Source organism: Pinus tabuliformis, chromosome 5_1, assembly GCF_031772625.1.
Source record: "Pinus tabuliformis cultivar Carrire ecotype Pingquan chromosome 5_1, CPIR1, whole genome shotgun sequence".
Classification (NCBI taxonomy): domain Eukaryota; kingdom Viridiplantae; phylum Streptophyta; class Pinopsida; order Pinales; family Pinaceae; genus Pinus; species Pinus tabuliformis.
The window spans coordinates 829621324-829645062 of NC_142305.1; positions in this window are offsets into that span (position 1 = coordinate 829621324).

Below are 23739 nucleotides of genomic sequence, written 5' to 3' on the forward strand. Positions count from 1 at the left end.
ATTAAGCTGAGATCATCCATGTATTCTTCCCGGATACCTTTCAAGAATATTGTGCGGACTAGATCAGGAGGCATTGTTCGGTGCTTAGATTTTTGCAAGTTATAAACAAACCGTTCTAAATATTCTTCTAAGGTTTCATCCTCCTGCTGACTCATTCTAAAGATATCATCTTTAGAGTCTTTGGATCTGCAATAAGGCTGATATTTCCTTAGAAATATTCTCCTCATGCCATCCCAATCAACTATGGCATGCTCACCTAGCCCCATAAACCATTTCAAGGCTGCTGCCTTTAATGTGGCTGGAAACAATCTGAGCCTATGAGCATCATCTGTATAGCCATAAGTTCGACATACAATGTCAAACTCGAATAAAAATGAGTCTGGATCCTCTGAAGCCATCCCATAGAAATTGGGTAGCACGGATGGGGGTATATTTTTCATTTTGATCTCCTCATCCTCCTGTGGTTCTTGTATAGGGAACTTAAAAGTTGACTCCTCCTCCTCTTGGTGGGGAACTGATCCAGATCCCTCCTCAGCCATTCTAATTGGTCTCTTTGTGTCCGTGTCACTTGGTGGAAAAGGGGAAAAAGAAGATTGCTTGGTAATGGTACTACTTTTCCCTTGTGTAGAAGATCTAGGAAAGGACTTCTGTTGTGATTTATGTGCAAATAGAGTTTCCCTCTCAGCAAGAGTAATTTGTTGTCCTGAGTAAAATCTTTCTTCCAATGTTTGGATATCCTCCTCAGCTGGTGTTGTATTCCCTAGAGAGTCTGCTCCTGATGATGATGGGTTAGTTTTTAGATGGTGGGGGGTTTTTACAAATCTCCCTTGATTGTCTCTAAGTCTAGGCATAAATGAACATGATTTCTAACTGTGCTTTTGTTTATTTTTGTGTGTTGAAATTTTTTTCTTTTTGTTTGAATCCTTTAAGTACGCCTCCCCGGCAACGGCGCCAAAATGTAGTGTTCTAGCTAGGGTACTAGGCTAGACTCTAGATTTAATATCGACCAAGGTGCGTAAGCTTAGAGTCATGGTCTAAAATATATAGACATAAAGGATTGCTGGCCAAGTGATTATGATGTAGGTTACAAGGCTTCTTTACGGAAGACTGGAATATGTATCCTATCATTCAAACACTCATATTACCCTACTGATATACTTGATTACAATGCTTGTCATGAGATGCATTTACCAAATTAAACACTAAACCTAAGCATTGTGTATGACTGTGCAAACCTAAGCACTGTGTATGACTGTAACAATGATTTTAATCTCCTTACAAAGATATTACCCAGAAAACCCTTGTTCAGTAAACACACAACATTCAATGATATTTACACTATATCAAACTATATGGAAATCATAAATGAATTATGAGATAAAAACAGAGTTTATGATGGTGCTTTTACAAGCCACACAGGGATCGAATCCCTTACAAGACGCACTTCCAAATCTCAGTGATGACTGTTCAGCATAACCATAAACGCAAACCATTCATAAGCGCAAACCATATACATTCAATGGAAATCAAAAGCTATGGAAATCGAAAACTATGTAACTGTTATGCAAACCATAAGCTATGGAAATCGAAAGCTATGTAACTGTTATGCAAACCATATAAAACCTATTGAAATCGAAATTGAATCAATACCATTGTGCAACCATACGCTAACCGAAATGCGAATGAAATAAATGGACAGTATACCGATTGAACGCAGGGCCCGTCTGCGTCCTAAGGGTACACTGGCTTATAATCGACTGGCTACCAAATCAATGCAAGAGATACACACGTCGTAACTGTGAATAGGTCTTAGTATTAAAATTAAAATTCTGTTTTGGAACGATTCAATGATTAAACATTAACCATTAACCGGACTGTATTTACAGATGTATATCCACAGCCATGTCATTTCGACAATGAATGTACATTCGGTTGTTGCTGCTTTTATTACATCAAGCCTTTTCAAAATGTTTCTATGCTAAGTGTTTTCAAAAAGAACAAAAACTAAATAAAAATGGAACGAGCTGCTGTTGCTGCTTTTGTCTACCAGAGTGCCCTGCTTTGACTTGAGTTGACCACGTATATAGGAGGATCGATTCGGCTGGGAGATAGGTGTTTTTCCATGTTTGGACATTCTGCTTTTCGTCCATGCCTTTCGTTCTAGCCCAACTTCTGCGCCACATGTCAAACGATAAGCTCATTACAGGATGTGGGTACTTCCTGTAACCATTTCATCAAAAACTTCTAATTCTTCAACATAAAACCCCTAAATCAATTTCTATGCAATTTAATAACTATAAGACTATTAATAATCAATTTTCAAGGATTCTAAGGGATATATGATGAAAAGGAATGGATAAATGATATGTTTTTAGGAAGGAAAAAGGGTCTTGGGATGATACCAACACTCTTCTCAACCAATGTCGTTCAGAACACCACTATTCCTGAACAATCGAATCAGCAATTAGACGAGTCCAGAGTTTCCCACCAGCCTTCTACTTCCTCTAATTCTTCCTCTCCTTCTTCCTCTTCTCTTTATGGGGCCGGCAAAGCCAAAAGTCAAGTGCCTAAGGAGAAGAAGGAAAAGAAGAAGAAAGAGAAGAAGAAGGAGGAGCCAAAGGCGAATGGGGGAAAACGAGTGTCGTCTAACGAAAATCCACACACTGCACCGACCAGGCCTAAATCGCCATGTGTCATTTGCAAAGGAGACCACTTTCATAGAGATTGTCCTTGCATCCCCCGGATACTAAGGGACTGGTCTCCTCGTTTGCACAATCCGGTGTCATCAACCTCTGGTGATCATGTTGAAAGCACGCCGTCAACTAGCGAAAGTGAAGCCCCAGGACAAAAAGGGAAAGCTAGATTTCCCTGTAAACTGTGTGAAGGCAATCATGCCGTCCACCGTTGTCCCTTCTTAGATGAAGCTAAAAGATTTTTGGATGATCGTCCGGTTTCACCGTTATGACTTCCTCCTGGATATAAAAAACTCTTGCCGAGTCCGTCGCTAATTGAGAATCCAGCTAGCCCGCTCAAGTGGTCGGCTGAAGCGCCTATCATTGAAGATAAACCAACTGAATCCATACCAGACGAAAGTCAAAAGGTCAAGGCGGCAGTTGACCCGGTCTTGCCTTCAGAGTTTTTATCTTCGAATGATACAGTCACTGAAGAGAACAAAGATGACATCGTCCAAATTCTCTTCATCAACACAAACTCCGAAGAACATGGGGGCAATCTACCCACTCCCTTACTGCAGGAGGGAAGTTCGTCAGAGCCATACCCGGCCATCTAATCAGTCCCACCTCCAAGCAACCTAGTTGTCTCCTTCGACTGGAATCAACTAGGCAGACCCCATTTACCAGCAAGCATACCATTCTGAATTATCGTTCAAATATATAGAATGGTTATGGTTGGTACCATCATAGATGAGGGGGCTTCTGTGAGTATCCTTTCCTCTACTGCTTGGAAAGCGCTTGGTTCGCCATCGCTTTTGCCTGAGATGAGAAATCTGACCGGCTTTGATAAAGGAACCAGTCGACCTTTAGGGATCCTTCCCAATGTGCCCATAACATTGAGAAGGAAGACAGTTCGCATGAACGTAATGGTAGTTCAAGGACCCTTAGATTACAATCCACTCCTTGGACGAGACTATATTTATTGCATGGGAGCCATCGTCTCCTCACTCTTTATAGTAATGTGTTTTCCGCACGAAGGAAGAGTGGTCAAGCTCGTGGACCAGCTTTCATTTCCCGGATCACGCATAGCAAATAGTCATATACCATCCCTAAATGGTCTCTTCACGCAAGAAATGTCTCAATCCCCAGTCCGTCCTCCCGATGAGCGCGAGTGATTCGGAGGGATATGACTGAAACCCAGGGGGCATGCGTCCTGGTCTGCTTCGGCAGGAAAACTTCGGGTATAGGGTAGGTTTCCGCGGGAGAATATGACTAGTCTGTACCCCGTCCGTCAGTGGAAGAGGGGTTATTCTAGAATAAGATTCTCTTGTCAAAGTTATGTGAGTTGGCGGACGTCGTCGCTCACCTTTGTTTATCTCGGTAGACATCGCCGAAGAAGTGTTTTGTTTGCACCGCGAATAGAACAATCTTTGGGTAACCTGTAAGAGGTAGGCTTCTCCTGATAGAACAAATGTTTTGTCTGCAAATTGAGGGGTAACCTTGAAACCATATTTTATACCTGGGGGCATGCAAACCTTTTGGAGTGCAAGAAAAGAGCGATTATTTATCTGTTTTTTGGATTAGTCGTTTCCTAACTTGCATAAAGAAAGGATGTGGGGCAAAACTCTAAAAATTGCCATTTTTATATGAGACATTCTTATCATATGACTGGATTAATCGAGCAGTTTTAGCACATAGTTCAAGCTCGTTAAAAAATAAACATAAGACAAGAGCAAATGTTTCCACCCGTGTTTAAGCTCGTTAAAAAATGAACTATTCCCCGGTAAATAACCACCGTGAATGTAACCTTTCAGCCATTAAAGCCTTGGTCGTGTTTGCACCGTCACCTCCACTTTTCCATTGGCCGATCATTCACCTCCATTTGATTGTTTACCCATTTTGAAGAACAGCTGTGAAGAGTGATTTCACTAGCCATCCTTGTGACACTCTCGTGATTGGAAAATTCCAAACCTTACCTGGAATCAGCTGCTACCCATTTTATCACTCGTTCCTCAAAAGATGAGTCTTCTTTAAGCTCTTTTCTACTGACTCGTAAAATATGAAAAGATTGCCGAGTTTTGGCCTTCCAGCTCGTTAAAGCGACCGGAAGTGCTATCCCTCCTCTAGATTTTAATCTTTTTGGACCTGAGGGATTATTGCACAAAAAGATCGAGCGCTTGTTTTGTTCGGCTCGTTAAAACTACCGAAAATTCATCCCTTCTGTATTGTTTTATACTTTTTCTCACTTAAGGGATTAGATGACGAAAAGGAATTTTGGAGTTACCTTTACGTACCTTTTCAGACTCTCTAAATATGAAAAGGACCGAGTTATCTTTGTCGTTAGACTCGTTAAAAAGATTAGTAGCGACAAACTTGTCTTTAGACGAGAACGAGTTTCACTATCGCTAGGCTCGTTAAAACATAGCGATGGGTTTGCCCGAAGGGAAAATTATAGAACAAGCATATGTTATCCTCCTCAAGCTTGACAAAAATAAAGAGGTACTGGTCAGCAATGACTGGGGAAAAATTGGGAAGAAAACTCAAAGAATCTTTATTGGTAGCAAGTCGCTCTTGAACATGACACTTCCACTCCGTGTCCGAGTCGGGTTGGGTCGTTTCATTCACCGGTCACATCACCATGGTCACGCCATACCATCCACATTTGGGGTAAATGCTACCGATCCATCACATAAGTTTCGCCGACATGTTCAAGAGAAGTCATCCAGAGAAGTCACCTGTGTCCCATCCACTACCATGCATTATACTTCATTCTTTCATGACCGCCATCCTGAACCATATATCATCAGATCATTTTCACCTCCATCAAAATCATTTGCTCCGTTCCGTGTCATTGATGTGGGATCATTAAGGCCCTCCTTTGATGGATCGCTTCTTGTCGACATCAGCTCATTATCCAAGAAGTTGATCTAGGAACACCCCATTCAATACTTTGAAGCTTGCATGCCTCAATGGCAAGTTTCTCACTTCCGGCGACAAGTATACATCAATGACCTTCGACCGAAAGATTTTGCGTGGTGTTCGACGCCAAGTCCTTTATTCACTCCACGTGAATTGTACTGCGGTACCTTGAGGGTCATTATCATTATCGGTGATTCCTCTCGCGCTTGTTAACAGTTTACATCATTGACTGGTAATCAAGCGATGTCTTTCCATGTTCGACTTCAGAACATTTCTCACATGGATCGACTTGTACTTCGAGTGAAGATCGGACGAGATTGAAGACCCCGGATCTAGTTTCATCCATCTGGGCTGCGATATATATTCAGGAAAATAAAGACATTGAAATGTACAGCATTGCAGCACAGATAATCATCCTACCAAAAGGATGATGGCTCTATCAGAATCATCAGTCTACCATCAGACGATTGTCTGTCCTATGTAGATGAAAATGAATTTATAAAGCTGAGCATGGCAATGCCCGCCTCAGCTAGATCATGAAAACAGTATGAAGATAATGTATTGTATTGTATCTTATTACAGGTCTCCTCCCAGCATTGAAAGAACTTCGGATCCTCCTAATAAAGCATTTCACCCGATAAACGGCCTCATACTTTAGGGGGCAACTGTTATAGACATTTTTGTGTCTTACAGCTCTAAGCATGAAATGTCCATAAACCAAGGGATCCTAAGTCCCTAAAAGTGTTGTTCCAACCCCTAAAGGAACAAGGTCAACAAATTACAGCTTCTCCCAGAAGTTCTCCACCAGAAACTGCTCAGAATCAGTCAAATCAAGATCATTTCAGCTGCTCCACTGGCTAGTTGCGTTGCATAGCATCCAAGTACACTAGCTAGGTGCGTTGCAACGCACCTAAATGCACTACCAGGGTGTGTTGAGCGGGAAATGACAAATGGCAGTGCCATTCCGCGAGGTGGAAAGACAATGGAAGCTTCCAGAATCTTCTCCAATGACACTTGCCTCACTGAGTTCGACCAAGGATGAGTAAGAGTTTCTCAATCTCCAAGTGGAAGCAAGAACTGACAGAGAGAAGCCACTAGTCAAATCATAAGCTGACTCATCCTCTTTGCATACATCTATATATGGATCCCTCATCCCAGAGATCCAGAGGCTGGAATTTTGTACATTGCAGAGAATTGCTGTTGGTTTTGAGATAGATATCAGAGTATTGGGTGATTTATGCTTTTTTGGAGGTGAAGAGGGGCTTCTTTGCTGGGAGGTTGATGTTGGATCAGGAATCATCGATTGTAACTCCTCCTGGATCTTCTTGTTATATCAATAAAACTATTTGAGTTTCTCCTACATGCTTGTGTATCATTGATGTTTGTTACATTTGTATGTTTAGCTTAAATCTGATCCTAAGCTATTTATGAATATAAATCCATGTCTTTGTGTAGTTTTCTTCTTCTGTGATCCTACAGGAACTTGGTGAAGCTGGGCAAGTAAGGGAGCAGGTAGCTAGAAGCTGGCAAAGAGGAGAGAGATTGGATCAAAGGACTAGCACAAGACACAGGTTGGTTCATCATATTCCTCTTCGTTTATAGTTCATAAAGAAGAATACAAAGTAGTTTTCTCTGTTTGTTTCTAAGGTCACTGTCACACCTTAGTGGGATAGGGTCGTTCTGAATAGATACTTTTCCCGTTAACACCGACTTAGGCCTTTACTTAAAGTTCACGGACTTAGATATTTTTTTACCTTTTGACTTAGGATTTCTCTGAGGCCGCGTAGACCATAATTCTTTGTGTTCTATCTACATCCTTAGAAATCAATCTCACTTCTACTAAAATTAAAGATTCACTTATGGAATCTTTTAGATCCTTTCAAGCTTACCTTAGCCATGAAGGCCATTAACTGGTGTGCCCACACTATCAACTAATGTGCCAAAGTGCACCATAACAATCAACCAACATATTTTTCCCAACCAACAATAAAAGTCAGGCCGAGAAAATATGCACACCTTCACATAAACAAGATAAACACATGGAAGTTTATCCAACTCCGAAACACCTGAGCAGATATAGGATTTCATTCCTTAAGTACAACTCAATAACATAGAGCATCAAAATCAGATCTAATATAAATACATACAAACATATCATGTCCATCAATTCAATAAACCAACATTGATTTTAAACTCATACCAACATAGAGATTTACACATCTCTCAAGACTATAAATTAATGATATTCCAACTCCTGAAGAAACTACAGGAATTCAACGATTCCTCATAAAATTACACAGGAAATCTACATTCCTCATTCATATAGGAAGCCACATTCCTAAGCATCAATAAAAACATTTAATCAATATATATATATATAGATATATATATATATATATATATGTGTGTGTGTGTGTGTGTGTGTGTGTGTGTATATATATATACACACACACACACACATATATATATATAGATATATATATACATATATATATATATATATATATGTTGTTGGTAAGTGAACCATTGAGAAGTTGCTGGTAAGTGCACTCTTATTCCTACATGAGTAATGCCGCTGACAAACCTCCTTGTTACATATCTCTCTCCCCAAAGACTGAATCGAGACTCACTGTGCTATGCTTGAAATACTCTGAGATGTTTTGGTTATAGTATTAAAAGTCATTGAGGTGAAATGGATGGGAGTTGCTGAGAAAACTACCTCCTAACACCCTGCATCCAGCTACGGGGTAGTTGAATGCAAGACAAGTGCAGTGCAATCTTCCTAAAGTTGGGTGGAGAGTTGAAGTCCCAAGCTTAGTTGCGAGGCTTTTAATAGATAAGTGTTTACTTATGGTCTTATATACATATACATACATACATATACAGATATATATATATATATATATATATATATATATATATATATATATATATATATATATCCAACTCCTGAAGCAACTACAGGAATTCAACCATTCCTCACAAATTACACAGGAAATATACATTCCTCATTCATGCAGGAAGTCACATTCCTAAGCATCAATAAAAACATTTAATCAGTATAATGAACATTTACAAAACATGTATATGTACATATATATACACATATATATACACACACACACACACACATGTGTGTGTGTATACATATATATGTGTATATATGTGTGTGTGTGTGTGTGTGTGTGTACATATACATATACATGTTTTGTAAATGTTCATTATATTGATTAAATGTTTTTATTGATGCTTAGGAATGTGACTTCCTGTATGAATGAGGAATGTATATTTCCTGTGTAATTTGTGAGGAATGGTTGAATTCCTGTAGTTGCTTCAGGAGTTGGGATATATATATATATATATAAGACCATAAGTAAACACTTATCTATTAAATGCCTTGCAACTAAGATTGGGACTTCAACTCTCCACCCAACTTTAGGAAGATTGCACTGCACTTGTCTTGCATTCAACTACCCCCTAGCTAGATGCAGGGTGTTAGGAGGTAGTTTTCTCAGCAACTCCCATCCATTTCACCTCAATGAATTTTAATACTATAACCAAAACATCTCAGGGGATTTCAAGCATAGCACAGTGAATCTTAATTCGGTCTTTGGAGAGAGAGATACGTAACAAGGAGGTTTGTCAGCTGCATTACTCATGTAAGAATAAGAGTGCACTTACCAGCAACTTCTCAATGGTGTTACCACCTATGTTCTCACCCCCCCCCCCCAACCCACCAAGACTACACCAAGTGTTATCAGCCCATTAGTCCTGGGCACCTCAACCTCTCAAAATTTCTCAACCAATATAGTCTCTAAAGGGTTTTATCAATCCTGGGAACACAACCACAGTTCTGTGATTCTTAGCCAACAATCCCTTCTAGGTTTTTTCATCCTAGCTATCATCATAGCCTCACTTCTCCACTAAATTCTCATCTTCATCCGCTACACTACCTCTCTATCCTTCCCCATCACACACATTTTATTTTAAGCTTTTTATTTTGCCAGTACCGCAAGCCTCCTCTTGCATGTTGACTCTCTCAACACCACTCCCCCCAGTGGTATGCAGCTCATCCTCTCCTCTAGGATCCCATTTCCTTCATTAATTTCTAAACCATAGTTGTCCTCTCCAATCAATAAATTTGGTGATATTTTAAATGAAAACTCCAACTTACAAGCAACTCCTCATGCATACCTATGAATTTGTGTCCCATCTTAGCCAGTTATTTTTTTCTTAATTAGGCATCATGTACATGAATTTACAAGTCATAATAATATTTATAAGAGGGTTAAAAAAAGGGTTGTCATAGACCCCACCACCTTATAGGAAGATTGTCCTTGGCGTTCTATACCTAAACACACACATTATCTACAAGAGATTTACATATACGCAACTCTTATTCTCAATTAAATTTACAATCATATTTACAGTTTCTTACCCAACAAACAAAAAATTAGTATAACACCTTCATTTTCTCAACCATCTCTCATGTGGCTTCCTCTAGTCCAAATTGTTTCCACTACACCTTGACTTGCTAGATTGTTTGGTTCCAGAGTATGATCTGCCTCCGATGTAGAATGCACAAAGGTTTCCATTGGAACTCTCCCTCCAGTTCTACATGTAGCACATACCAATCAATCACATGATTAGCATCTTGCATAGATATTTTAATCAAGGAAACACAAAAAACATTATGAACTTTCACAGTTGATGATAAGGCTAGCCTATAGGCTACAGGCCCTATCCTGTCAAGCACTTGGAATGGCCCACAAAACCATGGTGCTAGCTTGGCATATGACCCAATTTTTAGAGAGCTTCTCTTGGATATAACTCACAAGTAGACATGATCTCCCACTTTAAATTCCTTTGCACCCTATGTTGCTATGCATAGTTGTCTTTCCTGTCTTAAGCCACCTTTAAATTTTATTTGATGGTCACCATTTCCTATTACATATCCCTCAACATATCAAGCCAAATTAGGACCCTATTCAATGGATCACTCTAGCTGATAGGAATACTGAATCTTCTCCCATAAAGAGCCCTAAATGGACTCATCCTTATCGATTCCTGGTAACCATTATTATAAGAAAACTCCACAAGTGGAAGATACTCTTCCTACTTCCTTGGCTCATGCATTACATACATTCTGAGCATTTCCTCAAGTACCTTTTTTATTCTTTCTATTTTCCCATTTGTTTGTGCATGGTATGTCGTATTGAATGTCAACTTCATTCCTAGGCCAACAAAGAATTCCCTCCAAAAATTGGAAATAAACTTGGCATATCTATCTGAAATAATTCTCTTGGGAACTCCATGCAACCTCACAACTTCTTTTATAAAAACTTGAGCCACATCACTTGTTGTATAAGTCAATTTAATAGCCACTGAGTGAGCAGCACATGAGTATCACATGAGTAACCTTGCTCAATTTGTCTATCACGACCATGATGGCATCATGTTGCTTGGTTTTCCATTGCAATCCTATGATAAATTCCATGGAGATTACTTCCCACTTCCATTTTGGTATGGGAAGAAGTTGTAGTAGTCCAGTTATGTGCCTACACTCAACTTTTACTTGCTGACATTCAATGCATTTAGAGATAAAAGCAATTGCCTCTTTCTTCATTCCAGGCCAATAATAAAATTCCTTAATCGATGTTAGCATTTTTTGATAACTTGGGTGACCAGAATATGTTTTCTTGTGAAACTCATTTAATATGAGCTTCTTCGAGTCACTCTTGTTTAGCACATATATTCCATTTTTGAATCTTACTAGTCCATCCTCTGTGGGATAAAATTTCTTTTCTTTCACACATTCAGACTCTTGTTGTACTTTTGCTTTAATTTGATAATAGTTTTCATCTTAATGTCCTGCAATTATAATTCTTTCTCGGATATCAGTCTCGCGAGAACTAAAGGTTGTGATGTGAACAAATTGAATTCACCTATTGAGCATGTCAGCAACGCAACTTTCCTTGCCCTTAATGTATCTTATTTTGAAATCAAACTTGCTAATTGTGGCCAGCCATCTAGCTTGCCTGGCATTTAACTTTGGTTGGTTAAATAAATATTTCCAACCCCCATCGTTTGTCATTGTTGGGATAGGGTCCCTAGGGTCAATTTTGGTTAGTTTAATCAATTTTTGGTTAAAATTTTGTAAAGAATGTAAAGTCTCCGCAAAATGGGGAAGCGGAGCATGCAGCTAAGTAAGATTCAAAGGGGCTTTAGTCCCTTGTATCGGTAAGTGATACGATGGTTTTGAGATTCACCCATAGGCCACGAGACATGGTACTGTAATAGAAAGGCTATAAATATTTGAGTCATAGCGAGTCTAAAAAGATAACTTTTGGTGAAGAACAAGTGTAAGGGCAAAGTGCTAAGGCAAGAAAGCTTTGTTTTCTTGTACTTATGCGAAAGGGGAAGGCTCTTGCAACTGAGTGCACAAAGACCTTGGCAAGTCCGCAGTTGAGTGCGTGGGCCCCTATAGCTGGGTGCCCAGGGTAGAAGAGTTTGTAAATTGAATTTTGAATCTAATAAAGAATGTTGTGGGCCGAATCTATTGCATATGTGCCTTGTTCTTATTTATGTTTAAGTTTATGCATCGTCGCTTAATGATATTTTTTCTATGAAATAAAGTGTATTCTCTGCGTGAATTAGTTAGATCTTTAATACTCATACATGAAAAGTGTAACGAATTGTCCTCGTGAAGGAACTAAATAGATCTGTTACGATAACTATTCGAGCGAGTAAATCTATGTGAAGGCAGATCTAGGGTTGTCAATTATTAAGTGAAATTAGTATATCCATCTCTTTTCTTTTTGCTAAGCACGATCGTGTACCTTCGCGAAGACCTGAAGATCAATTAGATAGAGTTGCAGGCTTGGACAAAAGGAAGTTACAATTCTGTGTGAAGGTAGATCTCAGCTATAAGGGCTTCAGAATACACATCACACAATCTATGGATGCAGAAACCTAGTTCTAGCATCCCCCAATACTGCTTCGAGTGAGACTGCAGCCTGTGCTATGCAGGTTGTTGCCGAAAGCGCCAGCAGTTAGGGTTTTTTTGGTTGACGCAAATAACTCTGAACCTGGTTCAGGCCCCCTTAAGCCAACAAATGGTTCCATTGTCAGGACCAGGATCTATCTAAGAGATGTGTGTTAAGTGGTTTCCTACAAAGAAAAAGATCGAGAAGTGGATTAACCAAAAAGTGCACACGTTTATGGCTCAAGAGAAGAGGAGCCCTAAATTGTCCAAGGAGTGGTGGTTACAGAGATATTTGTACACAGACGAGACCAAAGCATTCTTCTGTTTATTCCCTGATGAACTACATGAATGGTTGTTGAGATTGGCAGATAGTCAAGGGATTTGGAGGCTCGACGGTCCGATAGTGTGGACTTCAAAACAAGTGCAACGTATGGAAGCATCAGAAAGAAATATCATGTGGTCCGTGGATCACTGGATGGATCACACACTTAGAAGTTTTTTGACTGAGTTTGTGATTGATCGAACTATTAGCTATAGTGAAGTAGAATGTAGGCCCTTTAAGGGACCATGAGGTAAGTATCTGAAATCATTGAAAACATTGATTAAAATGTTGTTATGTGAAAAGAGGGTTATGTAATTACCTTGATGTTTGGAGCTATGCGAAGTGGTAAATTCTTTAGAAGGAATGAAGGAATGATCTCAGAGTACAATCGGCTCATTGAATCCCCTTCAAGTGATAATGAAGGGACGGTGTTGACTACACCACGAAATGCAGTATAGTTGATTAATCAGGGTATCCCATGGATACCTCATATGTCTGCCCTACCTCCACCTCCACCTCCACCTCATACGCCTACACCTTCACCTCCACCTCCACCCCCGCTTCCACCATTCAACATGGCGAACGCGATGAAGATGTCAATTTTTAAAGGGGTCAAGAGTGAAGACCCTGAATAGTGCTGGTTTGTTGCGGATGCTGTGTGGACGGCGCAACAGATTACTGATAATAACATAAAGCGCATTTGGTCACAGCCTTACAAGATTGAGCATTGACATGGTACATCAATTACTGCACTGATAACCCCAATGCGACGTTATTAGAGACCCAGCAAGCTCTGAACAAGTAGTTTAGAAAGCCTAAGTCAGAGGCGCAATCGGTGACTGAGTTTAAATAAATTCGACAAAAGATAGATGAGTCACCCTGGGATTTTGATCAAAGGCTGAAATGCCTGATCAAGCAGGCTAATATGGTGATTACATATTCCCAGCATCGAGACTAGTATATCGCATCGCTCTTACCACACTTAAGATTGTTGTTGTCATAACAAAATATAGCAATGCAAGAAGAGGCCTTAGAAATCACAATGAGGTTGGAAGCCTCACCGATACAGGATACAAACCTTGGAGTGAAACAAATTCACTCATAGTTGGGAAGCCTACACTTGGAGTTGCAGAGCCTAAAGAAAGGAAAGGAAGCCTAGACGGAGGTGTGTGCTAAAGTCTGGTGCTTGAAATGTAGGGGCCATGGGCACTATAAGGATCGTTGCCCAGTTTATCAGAACTATCTTATTGGGGGGGGGCATGTTCCCCTGAAACCATAGAATACCATTGGGCCGAGTGCGAGAGTTGTGCCATGGTGTGCTATTTTTCAGGTTATAGGACAGCATGCGACTGATTATTGCCATTTACTATAGAAGTTTGTACAAACCCCCAGAAGTTGTTTTCCAATTTATGTAAATCTGTAGATCATGACTAATGTCATTGTAGGAGTTATGAGCTAACGATGGATAGAACCCCTACCTACCGAATGTAGGTAGAAAATCGACCTCAAAATTAGGGCGCAGGAGCAGCGTGCAGATGATTCCAAGGTCGAGGACAAGGAAGAGGGGGTGAATCTGGCAAGAAGACGTGGGTAGATAATTTTTTATAACTGTGGCGAAGCAGGACACTTCGCGCGAGATTTCCCAAACCCAACGCATCCTTCATGTCAATATTATAGACATTTCGACCATGTGATAGATGACTTTCCAATCCTTATAGAAAATATGCAAGTGTTACACTAAAATTTGTCACCATGACTATTTGCAGTTAGTATGGCTCCATCAACTATCATACTATCCTCCTTGGCAAGTCTTATACCTCTGCTCTTCATGTCAAACTCCAAGAAAGAGAGAAAGTCTTTAAAAAATCTATATAACTCTGGGTACGCAGTTTCTCTTAGCCTTTCCTGCGTGTGCGCACCTCAAGTTCACATTCCTTGCGTACTTGTATGCTCTGTCTGTAAAGGGGTGGGTGCGTACCCCTATAAATGTCAAAAGGCGCGAGTTTTACTTCAAAAAAGTTACTTGTGGTCGATTCTAGAGCATTCTAGAAGTTTGTTTAACGTGTATTGAGCACCTCCAGATGGTTCATGTATTCCTATGAAAGAGGAACTTATCCCATCAAGAGGGGAGCTATCCCACTCAAAGAGGGGCTTATCCCATTGATGGTGGACCTGATTAACTTCCTCCAAAGCACTATAAATACAGCCATTGGGCCAGAGGGAGGGGAGGTTGAAAGCTGAACATTCCTAAGGGTAGATGCTGCTGGAATTAGGACTCCCTTATAGAGCTTGAGAGGAGAGATTCACATCCTTTCTTAGCTTCATTTGGAAGTGGGTGAGCTGATCAAAGTAAAGGAGAACTCTTGCTGGACCCTGGGAGGGACCTGCACAACACCAAGGCACAGGTTGTAATGGTTCCTTTTGTTTCCACTTAATACAATTAAGCTCATTTTTCTCAACAGGTTGTTATACATGATTTGTTTCATATACTCCTTGGTCTGTATAATGAATATGTTTTATTTTATGAGTTATTCAGGTGTTATGTAATCGTTTTCTTGTTAGTGAATCCAGGTTTCGAAGAGAAGGAGGAGCTCATCCGGATCGGCGAGGCTGGACTGCTACAAAGCGTTGGACTAAAGGTATGTTATAAACACCTGATTACTTGTATTCTAAATGCATATTTAGGGAAAGATAGTGTTTAATTGTCTTGTTTGTCACTAGAAAGCCTTAGCTTCTAGGGAGGTCGGTTTTGTCCGCAAAATTGACTCTTTCCGCATGAAAAAATGGCGACCATACTGGGGAATCCATGGATTTGATTGATTTCTCTTTTGATTGATACTTTGATTTGAGAAAAGTCGTTTTCTTTCTAGTTTTTTACTGATTGACTGTGAATTTGGGTGGAATAGCTTAGGGTTAAGTTAGATTTTACTTTCTTGGTTTTGCTAGAAGTACACAGCCTCTGCGTTAAGCACAGTGCATACTTGTACGCACTGCAGCTTTGTACACAGAGCGTACACAGACCTGTGCAAACAGGATGCCTGCGTACCCTGTCAAAAGTTGAGAAAATTTCAATTTTTCCTTTTTTGCCTCTTAGATTTTGTTTTTAATTTGTTTTTGCTGCCCAGATCCACTGGTTACCTGTCAGAAGTCTTCATCTAAGCTTGTTTCATTAGTATCAAGGGTTTTAGTGAAATTCATAGAAATTCTAGCCCTAGGGTTTGATTTTTGTATTGGTCCTGTAGTGACTTTGGTTTTAGAAGTTGTAAAACCTTGGATCTCCCTGGTCTTTTCAGTCTTCTTAGGAGTCAGACCTTTCATAAAATCTACCTGTGTGAGAAACCTACCTTTGTGTTGTCTCTTTGCGGAATTTCGAAAAAACTTGTTGGTTAAAGTTGTGAATTTCATTCTTAAGAAAAAGAACAAAAGATTTTGATTTTTGTTTTTGACTGGTTTATGATTCCGCATGAACGAGTCCTTGGTTGAATTGTAACTGAGTAAAACATCCTGGAATTATACTTGGTAGGCTTTTGCCTCATTAGATTTACTTTTAGGTGAATTTCTCTTAGATTTTCTTTTGGGTGAAATTGAGTTGATTTGATTGTCATAGATTTTTTAAACTTGATTTTTGTTAAAGTAGTTTTACATGCTTTGTTAATATAGGGAAAAATACAAAAAAAAACTCTTTTGAAGAAAAGTTTGTTTTAGTAGCATTTGAAGTCTTTGAAAAGAGAAAGGAATTTTCGTGAAATAATTAGTGGTCATGTGTTGTATGCTTTGGGAAAGATAAAGAGTTTGTTTCTTTGATTTTCATTGCCAAGAAAGTTGTCTTTATATCAATTTTGCATTCTCCAACTCTCTTAGCTAGGGAATTCATTGAAAAGGAAAAATAGTATAAATCATCCTAGGTGAATTTTTTTAGTGGATTTGAGTCGAGTCTACACACCATCAGTTTCACCTCCACTACCTTTTGTCCTAAAGAAAAGCCATAAAAAAATTAACGCTTAAAGTAAAATTTACTTAGTAACTTTTTATTTACTAGGGCTCTGAAACACCAATATAGATCAGGCTAGTGTCTTGGAGTAGGAGAGTAATTAACTCTCCAAGACAGCAAAACCAAACAAGTAGCTCATCTTGTGATAGGATAAATCCAACTGTTACATTTATGCTCTGGGAAAGCTCCTCTTAAAAAAGAAGCACGAGACCGTGTCCGAACCAGTGAGGGGATCAATCCTCCTTCATTGGGAAAGACGCCAGATACGCACGTACTACAAACAGTAAACCTCGGATTATTGTCGAGGAGCCTGGGGTCACTTGTCGGTAAACCTTGGATTATTTTCAAGGAGCCAGCAAGGGGATTGAGCTTGTTACTCTGCCCTTGCATGCTATCGAGTCGTAGACTGTTCCCCCAGGTGTATTTGTTGTTTTTGGTGACCTTAGTGACCATTATCTTTAGGGTTCTACCCAAGGTGACGGTGGAGGGAAGATCCCACTGTACCTGGAGCAGACGTCGGCTAGACTCACTTGGATTTTCCGGGGGGTTCACTTCACTCGAGACGGTTAAAGTGGAGGAACTTGTGCCGGTCTATTCATTAAGCAGGTTGCCGGGGTAACTGTTCCACCCACCACTTCTGTACTGAATTCGACGATGTTGGGCTTCATCACCAACTAGTGTTTTCGGTCCGGAAGGCTACTGTTTGTGTATGGTTTGACGCCCTAGATTCTTTAGGCGTGTGATTCAAATTTGTTTGGTTCTTTAGAGACTTTGGGCGGTTTGCTTTGAGATTTTACTTTGTTTACATGTGCAGTAGTTAAAAGTTTTTAACTGTGGCTGAATTACCGAGACAGTCCCGTAGACTTCGGGGCCAGTCACCTGAGATTGTAACCGTGGCCGATTTGTTGAGGAAGTCCCGTAGACTTCGGGGCCAACCTCCTGAAGACGTCCCGAGTCATTACGAAGGTTTGAAAGTCCTTGTAACTCCTAGTGGCAGTAAAGTAGGTTCACCTGAAGAAGGAGAGTCTTCGTTGGTAGTTCATCCTGATTACCAAAGTCTAGAAACAGGTTATAATCCTGAAGCTATTGCAGTTTCCGATCTTGCTGGTAGTTTTTCATCTACTGGTGATATAGGCGAAGAACCTGAAATCTCTGAACCTGTTACTCCAACTTCTAGTGCTCCTGATTCACCAAGGGTAGAACGAGTCATCACCAAAAATCTTCCTTATGGTTTGATAGTTATTGAAGAACTTGCTCAGAAGAAGAAATAGGCGTCCCTATCCCTGAAGATCAACCTACTATTGATCTAAGGGAGCGTGAATCCATTTTTTACAGTCCACCTAGAAGTACTACTTGGTATCTTTCGTTAACTAATTATTTGGACAACTCAGGGTCAAGTTTTTCTCCACCTCGTACTCCTTATCCACCTGGAGGTCTTTATACTCCTGTAAATATGTCTGGTCAGTCGTCTATGTTTACTCAATCTCCTGAATCTTTCTTGTACAGCGGTCCTTCTGTTCCCTCTGGGTATCAGTCACTTTCTGGTACTTTTGCGGGAGCATCTCCTCAACCCATTGAACATGGGTTATTAACTGGAAATAATGGTAATAAACCGTTGGGTGTAGGAGACATTTACATGATGTCAGGTTCAATTCCCAGTTCTCAACCTCAAGGTGGCCAGTTACCGCCTGGGGGGCAGCCTCAATTAACGCCTGGGGGGCAACCTCAAGGTACACAAATTGTGTCTGGGGGGCAACCTCAAGGACAGTATGTACCCGTAGTGCAATACATTCCTCAAGGTCAACCTCAGCCTCAATATGTACCCCAAGGTCAACCTCAGTATCAATTTATACCTCAAGGTCAACCCCAGTATCAGTACTTACCTCAAGGGTATCTACCCCAAGGTCAGTACTCGAGTCAAGGTTATCAACCACCCCAAAGTCAATCTTATGTTCAAGGTACAGGAAATGTACCTTTCAATTATCAATCCTACCCTCAATCCAGTTATGGATCTCAATATCCTCAACCTGTCATGGGTCAATACCCCGGAATGAATATAGTGTGGGATCCATCGCAAGTTCAACAGGTATTGCAGCCAAGTGTACAGTTGTCATCTCAAGCTGGACAACCCTTAGTTTCTCGTTCACCCCAGCAACCAGTCCAGTCTAATGTTAAAATTTCTGTACCTTCGGTAGTTTCTCAGTCTGGGCCTATTGCCCCTAGTACTCCATCTCAAACGACTGCTGCAACTACCGCGACATTTGTTCAGTCTACCATACTTACTTCTGGAGTATCAACAGCTCCAGTTTCTACTATCTCTGTAACTACTCCTCAGACATCTTTACCTTTGTCTGGATCCACGATTCAAACTACGGTTTAGATGCCTGTAGGACAACCTCGTTTAAGTACAGTTGTTACTAGTCAACCTCAATTCACTTATCAATCGTACCAGGGACAGTACCAATACGGGCCTGCTGTCCAGCAGCCAGTTTACCAGTATCAGCCGTATCTTGGGTATACTTATCAACAACCTCAACAACCCCAGTACGGTCCAGTTAATCCTGGTTTTCCGGGAGGATACAATATTCCGAACGTGATTCCTATTCCAAGTTATCCCGGATATCCTCCTCCAGGGACTGGTCTTGTGACCCAGAGTTTTAGGGATCCTAATCGACAATTATCGTTTATCGCAACTTTAGATTTACCAGACTTGTCGCGCCTAACGAACGATCCAATAAATTATCTTCCTTTTTGGCCGCCAATGCCAAATAAGTTGCCCAGTGACATACCCAAGTTCGAAGGTAAGTCTGGAGAGGACCCGTCGAATCATGTGATGACTTACCACCTCTGGTGTGCCTCTAATTCCATCTCGGATGATTCGATCCGCTTACGTCTTTTCCAGCATACTCTCATTGGTCTCACGGCCAAGTGGTACATTGAGTTACCACGGGCCTCTTTTTATAATTTTAGCCAGTTAGCTACCTCGTTTTTAACTCATTTTCAGTTGCCGGTCAGATATGATAATGGCACGGAGTTACTAAATTCATTAAAACAATCGATGTCCACTTATATTTCCGATCATATTCATGAATGGAGACGTCGAACGCGATTAGTGAAAGTTTTTATCCCGGACCAAATCTTAGCTGAATGGTTTGTTAAATCATTATTACCGAAGATTACTGAAGACATAGCTAAGGCCGGAGTAGTTACTGAGGAGCAAGTAATTGCTCAAGCGCAGTACCTTGACTTAGTTTATACTCAGTCAGGTACGTTACATGAAAAGATCCCAGATCTTCCTAAGTCGAATCAAATCGCTGCTGCTCCTTCGGGGTCTCATGCCGCTGATGGCATGATTGGTACGGTAAATACTAAAAGCAAGAAGAAATCCTCAAAGAATTCTTCTCCTATTATAACCTTACCAGACTCCCCGATAGGAGAATCTTCTGCTGAAGTTTCCGCTGATATTCACACTGTAGAGTCATCTACGGCTAAATCAAAATCCGGTGGGAAAAAGAAAGGTAAGAAGAAGAATAAAGCAGACAAAGCTCCAAAGGAGAAAACTGAAAAGTCGGAAGCCAATGACGAAAAGCGCAAACCTCGATATCCTTGTCTTATTTGTGAAGAGGATCATTTTACAAGAGATTGCCCTCAACGGGCCGAGGTTGTGAAAATTGTCAAAGGTTCCCCAACTCCTGTTGTTTTGAAAGATCCATTTCCAAAGCAGGAGAGTAAGATGATAGGTTCTTCCTCGAGTGCCAGTGAAGAACCCATATTAATGATGTCTCATGTAACGATTGCGACTCGATCACAAGATTATGGTAGTAAAAGTCCTATTGATGGCAAAGAAGCAGAATCTTCTCATTCTAATCCATCAACCTCAGCTCCCGGTTCTGATCCACTACAGATCAAGAAGCCTAACCTGGACTTAGTAATCAAACCGCCCGCCAAGGGTGTACTTCGAAGGTCTGCTTTTAATCCACATGCGAGAGCGGCCCAGAATTACAACATTGTTGAGGATTTAGATGTTTCACCCTCAGCAATGTCGGCTTTGGAAGTGTTGCAATCATGTCCAGCACAACGTAAATTACTTTTGTCGGCTATAGGAGTTGTTGATGTTCAGGACCCGAACCTAATAATCTTTGATCTAGAAATTAGTACACTGCGTTTACCTCATCAAATGGCTTTCCAGATTCTAGTGATAGTCAAAAACAGGCCTATTCATCGGACTGCAATTGATGAGGGAGCTTCCACGTGTATTATGTCGATACAGTGTTGGAGATCGCTTGGTTCTCCTTCACTAAATCAATCCCCGACCATTCTTAAGGCCTTTGATGGCCGTGGGTTCCATCCGTTTGGCATTCTACAGGATTTGCCTATAGGGGTTGAAGGAAAAACCGTTAGTCTGGATGTGGAGGTGGTTGATGCCCCTCTGGACTACAACCTTCTCTTGGGTCGAAGTTGGTCTTATGCTATGACAGCGGTCGTTTCATCGGTCTTCAGAGTAATAAAATTTCCATATAATGGCAAGATCGTAACCATAGACCAGCTGGCTTACTTTTCATCCGACCCAGCCTCTTCAGAGAGTATCCAGCATGTCGGTAAAACGAATATCCCTTATAAGGATGTTGGAGTAGGATTAGTTAAAGATGCCGGTTTACTGGGAACTTTTCCTTTTCCTCCAATCAACGCCTTGTCTTCATTTTCATCTATTCATATGATTACTTCAGACACTATTATTTATGACGATCCTTGGATCGTTCCTTCTGAATCTGAGATAGACTCATTTGGTGATGCAATGCCTTTGAGTCCATACGAAATTGCCTATGAAGCCGTGCAGTCTTTTACCGACCCGAGTTCAACCAAAATCGACCAAATGAATGTGGTCCGTGAGGAATCATTTTTCACGTCAACCTCGGAGTTAATAACGTTTCCCGAAGTTGTGTCATCTGACGAACAACTTTGTGAAGTCCTGTGTGTAGGAAATTTACCATGGGAAGATCTCCATCATAGATCTTCGTTTTTACCTGAGGATGATCGTTTTGAAAACGATTTCTCATCAATCTTTACAGCTGAGTATGTCAAAGAAGCTCAGAGTCCAATGAAACATCCTGATTCAGAGCTGAATTTTGGAAACATATCTCGCACTATTCCCATTGACATTTCAATCAAGCCCGGAATTGTTGAGCACATTCATATAGGTGCCTCATGTTCAGATGACAAAATTCAGACATACAAGGCCCTATTTCAAGAATTCTGCGACGTGTTTGCCTGGTCCTATGAGGAAATGCCAGGAATTGATCCGCGATTGTTGTCCATGAGATCAAGACTTACCCGGACGCTAAACCCGTCTGGCAACGTTTGCGTCAGATTCACCCACGAAAAGCGGCTGCCATTAAAGCAAAAGTTGAGAAGCTGTTGAAAGCAGGTTTCATTTATCCGATCCCGTTAACGGATTGGGTATCGAATATTGTTCCGGTTAACAAAAAACAAGGAACAATAAGAATATGTATCGACTATAGGGATATTAATCGTGCTTGTCCCAAAGACAACTACCCAACACCCTATATCGATCAAATAATTGATGATTGTGCCGGCAGTGAAATATTTTCCTTTATGGACGGTTTTTCCGGTTACAACCAAATCAATATTCTACCTGCCGATCAACCAAAAACGGCTTTCATTTGTCCATGGGGGACATTTGCTTATTGCAAATTACCTTTTGGGCTTAAGAATGTCGGAGCCACTTTTCAAAGGGCGATGTCTTATGCGTTTCATGACATCAAACACATTGTGCAACCGTATCTCGATGATTTTCCCGCTCACTCATTACATCGAGCTGATCACCTTGTCCATTTACGAGCAATTTTCATGAGGTGTAGGCATTATCGTATACGGTTGAACCCACACAAATGTGTCTTCTATATAGAAGTGGGACGATTGCTGGGATTTGTAGTTTCAAAAGCCGGCATTCGCTTCGATCCCTCGAAGGTAGAAGCTATCATCAAATTGCCTCCTCCTTCGAGTCTTCGCCAACTCCAAAGTTTGTAGGGGAAAGCAAACTTTTTACGCCGATTCATTCCTAACTACGTCGAGATTACAGAGGGTTTTACCCGGTTATTGAAACAGAACACTCAATTCTCTTGGGATGAGATAGCTCAGAAATCTTTTGATGCACTCAAGCACGCGTTAACCCATGCACTGTTGTTGCATCCTCCCAACTACAACCAGGATTACTTTTTGTACCTCGCCGCCGCTCATTCCACCATTGGAATGGTCTTAGTACAGGAAGACGAATTCGGAACGGAACATGTGATATATTACCTTAGTCGGACCTTAAATCCAACTAAGCTCAAATATTCACATGTGGAGAAATTGGCATTGGCAGTCGTTCAAGCTGTCCAACGTTTTCGTCACTACATTCTACTCCGTAAAACTACAGTTATTTCGGATTGCAACCCTATGATCTACATTTTGACTAAAAAATTGCTAGGGGGCAAGTACTCTAAATGGATCGTTATCCTGCAAGAGTTCGACTTGGAGTTTGAAAAATCTAAGTCTAAGAAATCTTTAGTTTTTGCCGAGTTAATGTGTGACTTCCCGCGTGCTGACACAGAAACTGTGGCAGAGGAACCCATTGCGGACGAATCTTTGTTTCTCATTAGCACTTTAGATCCGTGGTATGGAGATATAATCGTCTATCTCCAGACCCAATCCTTTCGGCCCGAAGTTTCAAAGTCAGAACGTCGGAAAATTCGATTCCAGTCCCAACAGTACAAAATTATTGGAGATACTCTTTATCGCCGTGGGGCAGACTTGGTTTTTTGTCGTTGCTTAACTCACGAGGAAGCTG